We start from the raw sequence: 11627 nt of genomic DNA, 5'->3' as shown, positions 1-11627 counted from the left end.
CTAACATACAGAATGCGGCAAAGCCTGCTTACAGCGGAAAACATTCTGTTTTAGCCGATAACAGATGCGTCATCTCATTACCTCATTCTATGCTCAAGTGTACAGCCCTTTCATAGGTGCCAGCTTCACCCCCCCCCCCCCCCCTCCCCAAAAAAAAAAAAGAAAAAAAGTTAGGCAGCGGTTTACATTGGCTATAGACGGATATAATCCAGGAGTATTCAGCACTCGTTTAGCTATGTTTAGTTCTGCTTTGACACGTCTTGCGATGTTTATCTTAAACAGGTGCTTTGAGCTTTTATAAGGATGAATGAGGTTTAACTAAATCTTTTAGTGAAACTTTGTCAAGGATATGGGGAGGATGAAGACAATGACGACACCCGAAGCGCAGCCTGAAAGACTGGCAGCCTAGCACGTGAAGAAACAGGTTACCGAGGTGGCGCGGTACGTACGGTACGCAAATAGTTTCTTCTTTGTTTTACAAAGTGGTACATTACCTATTATAAACCGTGGTAGAGGGGAAAGAGACTTAATTGTCCCGTGGTCGGTTGACTGCGCAATTTGTCAACTGGAAATGATAGACCATATTTTCCCTGACTGATGAGACACCGTATATTTCTCTGGGATATCTTGCAGAGGACTTTAAGGAAGGACCTGCAAACGCTGTTTATAACCAAGGGGGTGTGTCATATGACTTATTCATATTGCTTTGCAAAACGAGAATGACTGTCTTTCGACGTCTTTGGTGAGTTAACTACTAAAGCAAAGATAAAACGTTCGCGCTTCTCTGGATTCACTCATTCTCTGAGTGGGTGAATGATCGCAGAGCCGCTCCTGCCTCGAGGTGCACTCACCGGCGGCGGATGGCCGGCGGCACAGGGACGTCCAAGAGGCGCGCGTCAGCCGCCCGGCTTCCCCCTTTCCCCATGGCTCCCCATCGGCGGTGGACAGCGGCCGCCGCCGGTGAAGACGATGCCGCTCCCTCCCCTGTCTCTCCCTCTCTTCAGGCTGCTTCTCCTGCTGCTGAAACGACACAAGGCGAAAGGCCAGGCTCAGCTAAACGCACCGCAACCAACAAACAAGCATCAACACCCTGACAGAGCAGTACACTTTCGAGGGAACTAAGTCTGCCGTCCAGGGGCTAATACTAAACATGCAAGTTAGAGCAGCGAGCGATAGTGTTAAACAACGCGGCGAAGATAGGTGCAAGAGAAAGAAGAGAAAGCAATGCCATTGCGCCAACAGTGAAAGGTGCAGGGGTGGAAGCAGGCATGAGCATTTTTGGAGCTGCTCAGGGAGCAGTAATAAGCCAATTCGGAGCAGCTTTGGAGAACATAAGGAGAGTTCGGAGCATTCAAATTATGTCTGTTTCTAGGGTCATACGCTTTGAATAATTGTAAGTTTTTGTTCCTGCATAAAATTACCAAATTGTTCCTGACATACGTAAGTGCCCAATTTGATTCCTTTCTATAAAATGTTCAATGCTTTGCTGACCATACCCGCATATCTCTGATAAGACAAAGCAAAGAGCCAAAAAATATGTACTGATATTTAAAGTAACACAACTGGCCAGAGGAAAAATTTTGAAAAGGCTGAATGCTTGCTTCCACACTTCCTAACGGAACCAAGTCTGACTATTTTGACATGATAGATACAAACGTGGAGTCTACCACTTTGATATATTCAAGCACCGCTACTGTGCATATCCTTATTGATACGACGCCTATGCTGAAAAATTCTAGGGCACTGGTCAGTAGTGCTTTTAGGAAGGATAGACGGCACTCAAGGGTAGCCTTTTCCTCCTCCAGGTCTTTTTCGCTTCATAGCCTTCTGGCAGCGGCTCTTCGCGTTTCATCTGAGCAAAACTGGCGCTAACTTAACTCAAACACAATGACAACAATAGGCCCTGTATGGCTTTCCAACACTCTTGAGAACATGTCTAGTGAATGACACCTTTATGGCGCTACCCCCTTATGATTTAAGTATGTCTTTGTCTGACGTAGGTCTGACACATCTGTTACTAACAGAGGTGCGACGGTGAAGCACCTGATTGATTTCACAGCTGAACCCTTAGAACAACTCAAGTTGTTCTGTGTAGTCAGATAACTTTCTTAACGGCTCGACACTACCGCCGTGACTGCTTCGCTCACTTCTCTCACCACCGACGATTTAAAAGGATCGGAGAAGGTGTTATGTCAAGTGCACTGGACATTTTTTTTTTTTCGCAATTATTCTCCTCCAACAACATGTAGCATGTTTTAAATTTACTTGCAAATATGTTATGCTCTATGCTTTTCTTTATGAGTTTATGAAACTTTTATAAGAATTAAGCCCAGCACGAGGTGCATTTTAACTCTGCCACCATTGTGCTGCCTCACGGTCATTTCTCATAGTCACCTAACCACATTGCATTGAATCACTTTTTTTGGAGGACAGCAAAAATCCGCGCTCCATGGACTAAATTTGATGGCAAAACATTGACGCAGCCGAGTTGGAGCAGTTTTGGAACAATATAGCATTTTGGAGCAGGATGGAGCAGGAAAAGCAGTTTGGAGCAGAATGGAGCAGCACTTTCACCCCCGAAAGCGAGCGCGACCGATTTAGAGGACAACCTTTATTTTTTATTTTTGCGTGCAATCCGCCCCGTTTCGAAGACGACTCGATAAAAAAGCCGGGGCGCGCTCCGGTGTCCGCAGTTGAGCCTTGACGCCGGCTGCGTCTAAAGCTCACCGTCATAGCGATGCTTTTGTACGTATATAGCCCGAAATAGCAGTCAGCGAACGACAACGCGCGGCGGAGCTGCACTAACTCAAAAGGAAGAATTATACGCTCGACGTGCAACCCATACAGGTCCTCCCCGTAGCGCGCGCGAAGGGTAGAAGCGACAAGCTCGCACACATACACACCCGAATCGCAGCTATTCCGACACCACCACCTATACGGTGCGCGCCCCATATAATAACAGCACAGGGGCGCGTTTCGCTCGCGCATCACATGTTTACCGCGGCAAATGTGAGATACAATCTGATTCTCCTTTAACGCAGGGCGCAGCCGTATCTTGCCACAGAACTTGGGCGCACGCTGCATCGTGTACAAAGTGTTCCGCGTTTCACAGCGCTGCGCCATCGAACGAGATAAGGACGGTCGATATTCCTCTAAGAACCCCGGCAATTTTAGTGCTAACAACGCAGTGCGAGAGCGCGTTGTTGCCAGCGCCCCTCGCGATAGACGCTGGCGTTGCCGAAGTAAGTAAGCCACATCTGCATGGATGACCATAAGTGCCCCTACTAGGTAGAGCAAACCTCCAATAAATTGTAGCTGATAATGTGCAAGCGGCGGCGTGTCCGACCAACGCTACGAACACTTCCGAGTTCTGTACAAAATCAACAGACAAGATAAAAAATAGACGGGAGACAACGAAGCGGAGCGGCGGGTGCCGATAAATGGTTAACGAGCGTAGGCAGCCATGAACTACGTCCATTCAGGTACAATCGCTCTAGTCCACCAGCAACTTTCCAAATTAGGCCTCAGATTCCACTAGCGCCAACTGCATGTATGGCACTGGAAAGGCCACCAAATGATGTTCTGGTTTGGTTAACGGGGTTTAACGTCCCAAAACGACTATGACAGACGCCGTAGCGGAGGGCTCAGGCAATTTCAACCACCTGGGGCGCTTTAACGTGCACTGACATCGCACAGCACACGGGCGCCTTGCTTTTCGCCTCCACCGAAAAGGGGCCGCCGCGGACGGCGCGCGCGCACACACACACACACACACACACGCACGCACACGCACACACACACACACACACACACACACACACACACACACACACACACACACACACACACACACACACACACACACACACACACACGATCGCGCGCGCGCGCGCGCGCGAAAAGGGAGAGAAATGCATCACGACGATGAGGTCTCTGTTACGTCGGTGGACTGCAGGGTAGTGACTGATCCTCAATTAGGGGGCTGCTCTTTTCAGGTGCGCCCAACCTCATCAAAGCAAACAGACTCACTTGCCCGCTCGACTTTGCCGTTCAACCTTCTAGTTCTCGAGGAATCCATTCCGTCCCTTTTGCGGGACAACCCGCTACCTGTTTTCCGCATTTTGTCCCGCACAATTCCTCTTGGTACCGCGCGAGAAACAGACGAGTTAAAAAGAAATAACAAACGTGCGTGAGAACGTGGCGCCCACTTGCGCCTAATGCACGTGAGTACACTTTACGGACGCTATACGCTAAAGCGACTACGTCTACCAAAATCGCGCGCCCTAACACAATTCTCCGATTCAGACGAGAAACGACTCGACAAACCCGACCGAATTCGCATCCTTCTGCCGGCATATACGAATGTACTACGGGCGGCGTAACGTGTGCGCCTACGCAGGAAGAGGGGCTGGACAAGGAAAGGTAAGAAGAAGAAGGAGGAGGAGGAGGAGGAGGAGAGGGGGTCGCGCTTTAGAAGGAAGTGCGGTAAGCGTAACCAGAAGCAAGTTCCAACGCGAGAGTTCCGACGAAGCGTCCGAGCTGCGGTGATGATGCGTGGCAGACGTGAGCGGAGGACAAACAGCGCACATCTCACGCGTCGCTCGAAAAAACGCTTCGAGAAAATAGTAGAACACAAAAAAAATAAATAAATAAATAAATAAATACACTCAGAAATGCGACGTCGCTGGCAGTTTTAGACACGATGGGAAAACACACATGCAGCGCTCCGCAAAGAAAAAAAAAAAAAAAAAAAGCTAATAGACAAAGGACGCAGCACATAGGCAAACTATTCCCCAAACGAGAATGCGAGGCCGCTGTGGCTACTCAGTTCCCTTAGCAGAGGGACAAAAAGGGCTTAGGAAAGAGAAATGAAGCACTATATAAAACGGAAAGGACCCCCCCCCCCCCCCCCCCCCCCCCCCCCCCCCCCCCGCCCGCGCTGCAGTTCGGGCAAAAGAGCTGAGCAAACAGGGCTGCCGTCTAGCGCAAACAGCGAACCGTAGTAGCGATACCGCAACCGATGCAGCGCCGTCTCTGGACAACAGCTCCCTCACCATCCCCAACTCCCCGCCTCACAACAGTAACATACAAGATCACTCTTCGGGAGGCGCTACCTCCCGTGCCTGCACGTAGACAGTGTGTACGCAGTGTTTGTCGGAGAAAAATGAGTGTTCTTTTTGTTGTTGAAAGGCGTTAGTGTCCTCTATCGACGAAAATACGACTTCAGTAACCTTATAATGCCCGCTTCACATGCAAGCGAAAAAGTCTGGAACTCAGCCGCCACTCGCAACAAGGAGTAGCCGTGACGACTCTATTGGCCAGCGTGATGCGGTTCAGCACGACGGAAATTTTTCGCTGCGTCGCAGCAACGCCGCCACAACTTTGTCGCTGCAGCCCAAAGTGCCATTTTTTTAATAAAAATTCTTTAGATTGGCTATGTCAAGTGGTTTGACAATGTCACACACTCCGGAGGCCAATCAGAGCTCGGCCATGTCGTCTGCCAGACGAAATTCCGATTGGTCGATATGCTGACGTCATGTGGTCTCGTGACGTCACACATCCCGCCTAAAACTAAGCGCTCGGCAGGTCTTGTGACCAAAGAAGGAAGCTGGCTTTTCTTGTACTTTAACAGCATTCGATGGAACGTTCCGAACAACCAAAAAAAAAAAAAAAAGCGTGGAAGATGAAGCTCCATTATAAGGAGAAGGACGCGCAAGCGTCCTCCGCTCACAATGCAAAGCGACGCTATTTATATTGTTTGCACGAGCCATCCGTTGTGGCTCCGCTATGGTTTGTGCGATACTGCCTAAATATGTTACATTCCAATATTACTTGACGCTCGAGCATAAAGCTTTTTCTATTTCTTTTCAACTAACCTTAAATTTTAAACGCCGGATAAAATCTCCCTTTTCATAAAACAGCCTCCCTCTCTCTCTTTCATAAACGCGCCCTATACACCAAGCAAAGATTACAGCGGCTGAGTGTTTGGAGGCCAAACGCAAAGCGCATCCATGCACTATGCTATGCCAGTGCACGTTGCACTCCCGTCACGGCGAGTCATTGCCGCCCTACCTTCTTTCAACTCAATTTTACGCCATAAGGAATTTTCACGAGAGAAAGCATCAATACTTCAGTGTTCCCGGCTAAGTAACTCTATTAGAGTCGTTGCCACGCTGGGCTATCGCATACTTAAGGACGTGAACAATCAGTTATCACCGCCACCGAACAGGACTGAATGCAACGAATTGCACAAACACGCGCGCATATACATCGTCTCACTCGACGACAGAGCGGTCGTGTATGCCCTATGATTATGTAGGGGTGCCTAAGCGGAATTGGTAGCATGCTAGGCTTACCACCAGGCAGACATCTCCTGTTGTCATTAAAATATTTCTCTCTCTAAGCGGAATTGGACTGTCCTCTCTTGGGGAGCCGCTTCGCCTCAAAGGAAGACGCACTGTTGCTTTGGACAGGCTTTTCGAACAAAATTCATACATTCTGAGCAGACATGCAGGCAGGAATTGTTATCGGGAGGGGCAAAAAAAGGTAATTTCTTGCATCGGAGAGAAGATGATGGGCTACCAAGTGCACAGCGTGAGCACTGCCAGTATTACTGGGCAGGGCTTCCCCTTGAATACCTTCTCTCCGAGGTTCGAACAGTTGTGGCAACGAAGTTGGTCTCCAGAGATTTCAGTCTTTTTGCGGCATAACGACCACACTGGGCGCAGCAAGACCTGCAACCATCCCCCTCATGCCCGTCCTATACGCTGCAATAAAATTTCCACAACATTTTTTTTTTTATTTCATAAATTAAACGACCTCTTTGGATATAAACAGACCGACGGCGGCGCTAGTTACTGAGCCAACACTACACGCAGTCGCCCCCGAAAAAAGGAGAAACCGTTTCCGTGTGTGTCCTACTCATTACTACAGCAGGCACAACACAGGGCGGGCACCGGAACAGCCGTGTGTGCTGCGCTGCGCAAACGCAGCGCCGCTCCTGTTCCGCTTTTTTACCTCCTCTCTGTCGACACGCCCGCATTCGCCAGATTGTTTCGTTGAGTCACCAGTGTCCGCTATACTGCTCGCGCCCAGCTGCCGCAATTACGGTGCATTGCGGCTGAAGGGGCGACACGGCACACAGGCACCACCTGACTTCTTCCTCGCAGCTTACCTTAAAAAAATATACAGCACTATACAGACACCATTTTCTGGTTTCATACTCTGCAGGGTAACAACAGGGTCTTGTACGAAAGGGATATGCTTTTCTTTTGCTCCTACCTTTTACTATAACGAGGCTCGATTCACAGTACCAATCGCCCCCCTCCCTTTTTCCTCGTCTTTTTTTTTCTTTTTTTCTTCCTCACAGCACTCGTCTGAAGCCTCGAAAAGCGGACAAGCTGCTGCCATGACGCAGCTCTCCACTGTTCATTGTTGTCCATGTTGAATCCTCGCCTCCGTCACGCTGCACGTAATTAAATACAGGTAGTACAGTTGTGCGAAGAGTCACTATAGGCTGCTCTGTCCCCTCCTTCACACCCTCCCCGCATCCCTCCTCCTCCCTACATCAACAAACAGAGGCGCGGTGCAGGACGACCGCTGTTCAAACCAGAGCCCGTGTAGCCACGCCACATTAAATAACACGACGGGCACGCCAACTTGTGTTTACCCTTCGCCTGAACGAAAGAAGACGGGAACGGTACATTGCACGCGCGGCCACTGTGATCATCATGTTCTTTTTTTTTTTTTTTTAAATTCCACTCCATTCTTTCTCTGCGCCACGATGGGAGAGAACGGGGGGTAGGTGGTCACATAATTCAATCACGCCCAGCCCCGAAAGAGCCGGAGTTCTCCAATCAGTGTGTGTGCATGCAGCAAGCAACTCCCAGCCACAATCAATGCATGAACCCTGCGGTCAGCTTGGTTACAAGCACACGGGGGTGTTACACGCAGGCTCGGCAGTCAGCCATCGGCAACGTGCAGAAACATCGCGCTTTTTTTTTTTTATCCTATACGTGTTTTGAGCAACTCGGCCATTTGTATAATGGCTTAGGACCAATCGGTGTCGAAACACACACACACACATGCAAACACACATACAGAGAAAAAAAAAAGCGCCAAATCGATTTTTTTTTTGTTCATTTAGTCCACAGAAAATTACAGTGAAGCAGAATATGTTCTAGTTCACTATACTGCAATTTTTGTAAAGTGGGAAACGAGTTCACCGATACAAATCAAGGATAGGGTACGGTACAAGCGTCGCAGCCATTTCCGGTTTGGATTTTTTTTTTTTTTTTTTTATCAAACCAAACATGCCACTCCAGTTTGCAGCTCAAGTGTAGGGATGCAGTACAAGATGAGGAGGAGGACGAGGATCTCTTTAACGTTCCACCGAGAACCTTGAAAAGATCGATGACACCAAACAAACAAGCAAACAAACAAACAAAACACGTTCACACCAAACTGAAGGCACGTAGGAATTTCGCACGCTGCGCGCAAGTCGAGAAGCGTCCCTAATTTTTGTCGAACGCAACACGGAGGCCGCGCATATCTCGGTAAACTATAGCAACGACGCCGAGTACAGAGCCCTGATGTCGAGTTCTACGTGGTTACGTTGGCCATCTTTTGGGGTCAGCCTCTTCCGCACTTTCCGATCACGTGGATGTCGCCGCGCTAGTCGCAACCTTTTGCGCGGGGGGGAAAACGATAGGAGGCAATAACGAGCGGGGCGTGGCTTCGGGCGTCGGAGCCGCGGCTCGCACCGCGCTCCTCCACTCTGCTTCTCGAATCGTCAACAGGGTGGCGCTACTCTGCCGGCAGGGAGCAGCGCGTCGCAACAGCAGGCTTCTTCTCTTCCCCTTGGAGGAGCGTTCCGCAAGCCTGGAAACAGTTGTTCATCGATGAGGAACAGGGTTTCATGGAATGACTCCGGAGCAGCGAAATAGGTGCCTATGTCTATATAAATAAGAAAAAGAAAAGCCCGCGTACTGCTCGCGAAGTGAATATGAAGGGGTATAGTGAATGTTGAAAGACAAATGAAAGAATCAGATCTCTTTGGCGGACATTCACTGAAGACAGAGGTTGGGATCAATCGTAGTCTTTAGATATCAATTTTTTCAAAGTTCACCCACGAGTGGTACTTCAAAAGGCGTTGAATGGGAACCGCAATGCCTTCAGAATCGCCGCCGGGTGTGCCCCAGGCGAATCATTAACGCTGTGATGACGACAGTGCAGACACAGCGGGAGAAATCTATTTAAACGAATGAAGGTTGGTAACCACGAGGACGATCCAAACAACAAAAAATAACAAATGTCGCGCTCAGCTCTTATCAGCGAGCGTGGAATAGGTCGCCGTTTTTTTAGTATGCTGTACCCGAAAGACTGCTCTCAACTCCCGCAGCTTTAAAAAAACAGAGAAAAAGGCGTCGCTTTCTGTCAGCAGCAGCTAACGCGTTTTCAAAACTCAGGCCTCGCATCCAGGCAAGAAAGTGACCGCAGCACAACGAGGACGGACGAAGGAGCTGAGCTCACAGGGGTTACGAGTCCGCATCACCGCTGTCTCTGGGAAAATGTCGCTTCACTCGAACGCACGCAGGACGCACAAAAATAGCCCCTCGGGCTTTCGCGTGTCGAACTGTTGACGAGGCACTAAAACCTAGCCGCCTGTGACGAAGCTTTCTTCCCCCCCCCCCCCCCATTTCCTCTTTCTCGGCATTTCTGGCTTCTCGTTATCAATGCGCGGTGATGGACTCAAGCTGGATGCGATTCAAATGTCCGGATGCGTCAGTAGCGGGATTCAGTTATAATGCGCCTCGGAGCTCTGCACTATATGGTAAAGTGTAGACAAAGGGGACACGCCTTCAAGAATAAAGGAAAGCCCTGCCAAGCACCGGCGAGAAGAAAACAACACCGGTAAGTCCAGAAAAAAAGAAATGCGTGACGGTGCGAGAAATCCGAATTACATGAGGTATCTAGAATATAAGTAGGAAACGGTGCTTCATGGATCGTCACTGGGCGCAACGATATGAACATGATGACAAGCGATGGTGCCGGGAAAACTACATATACGACGAACAGTTGGTTACAATTTTCATTTTTTTTTTTATGGCCCAAGGGCATCTACGGCCAAAATGAAAAACACAGTTCAGTTTTATAAAGGTTTATAAAGTTATGTTTTATAAAAGCAGCGAGTGTGCCCAAGATTGATAAAAGCACAGCCCCGGACAGGGGACAGCGCAATGTTTGGAATGATATCAAGTGCGACACCAAGAGCTATTCAGAAATACATTTGAGCGGATCTTATAACTAATCTCACGATGCCGAGGCAACATAAGCCCGCGGATCTTATAACTAATCTCACGATGCCGAGGCAACATAAGCCCGCCGAATACAAATTTGTGCTGGCGCACTAGCACAACAGCCAATCCCCCCACCCTCGTTTCGTCGAGCCGTACACAACGGCAGTGCGACGAAAACGCAGTACAACGTTTTTGGAGCAGTGTTGTTTCGTGTTCTCAGCCGCTGCCGCCGAGCAAAAAAAAAAGAAATCCCCTTTCTACCCCGCCACTTCTTTCCCGAAAATAAAAAACTGCCGCCCGAATTTCGTGTGGGGCACCGTGAGACCGACGCAGCACGGAGCAGCTACCGAGTCAGAATGCGCACGATAATCCATTCGGCCCGGAGTCCCGCACGCCGTCCGGCATAAACGCCACGGCCGCCGGGCAGGCAAGCGAGCAAGGCAGCGTAGCCATTACCGCTCATCTATCGACGTTACAGCGCGAGCGGGGACGGTAGAGTAGAATCCTGGCTCCCTCTTTTGTTTAAAGCACACACGCACGGCCACAAGAGTATACAGAGATAGGCGAGAGCGGGCAGGGAGCCTACTACGTTCATCGCGGGACGCACCAGCGGGAGGGGGGTGCGCGGCAGACATTCATCAGGGAGCGCGAATGAAAAATAGCGGAGGGCGAGGAGGATGAAGAGGAAAGAAATGTCCGGAACAAAAGGGAGCCAGAGAGCACGGGACGATAGGGTGCTGCAGCTGCTTCCCCTCCCCAAGAAATCAATATTGCCCAACGAACCGGTTTTTCTCCCCGGCAACCAAAAGAAGACGGCGCGTCCTCCCCCCCACCCCGACTACCACTCCACCAGCACCACCACGTCGCGCAGTGCGCGTACCGTCTATTTCGATGTACAACAGTGGGAGCTCTCTCTAGAACGACATGGCACTTGCAGAAAGCAGCGAAAACGAATCACCTCTTCCTTTTAGGGGGCTTGACAAAGGGACATTTGAAGAAAAAAGAATAAAGAACGCCACTCGACTCAATCGCTGGTCTTGTGCTGCTGCAAGAGGCTTTTCGAGGGCATTCGGTTAAAATGCCATTCTGGTCGACGGGAAACCGCGGAGAGCTTCAAATGCCTCCAAATGTGAACATATGAAACCCCCATACACAGCTTCCTCAAGCCATCATTTCGAAAACAAGAAATCTTGGGTAACTAGTTGCTCTAAAAAAAAAAAAAGAAAAAAAAAAATCCAGGGGTGCATCAGGGTTAGCTTAGGTGCAGTAATGCGAAAGCATTGTGTGAGCTCTGTCACGCCGCCTTGTGGATTCGCCCGACACTACGCT

The 11627-nt window shown here is 49.5% G+C and overlaps 1 protein-coding gene across 3 annotated transcripts in view; it reads right to left on the bottom strand.

The window, feature by feature from the left end:
- The window catches only part of LOC146196933 (uncharacterized), a 69379-nt gene that overhangs the window by 13371 nt on the left and 44381 nt on the right, over positions 1-11627 (bottom strand). Inside the window, exon 2 of one of the 3 annotated variants that reach the window (XM_084598649.1) lies at positions 852-1020. The gene's annotated coding sequence lies outside the window, so the exon portion shown is untranslated. The remainder of the gene's footprint in view (positions 1-851; positions 1021-11627) is intronic. The other 2 variants (XM_084598648.1, XM_084598650.1) reach the window with 2 other exon arrangements.

This window comes from Amblyomma maculatum, chromosome 3 (assembly GCF_055883805.1).
Source record: "Amblyomma maculatum isolate TAMU_Amacu chromosome 3, ASM5588380v1, whole genome shotgun sequence".
NCBI classification, from domain to species: Eukaryota; Metazoa; Arthropoda; class Arachnida; order Ixodida; family Ixodidae; genus Amblyomma; species Amblyomma maculatum.
This window is presented reverse-complemented; position numbering and strand designations above follow the sequence as displayed.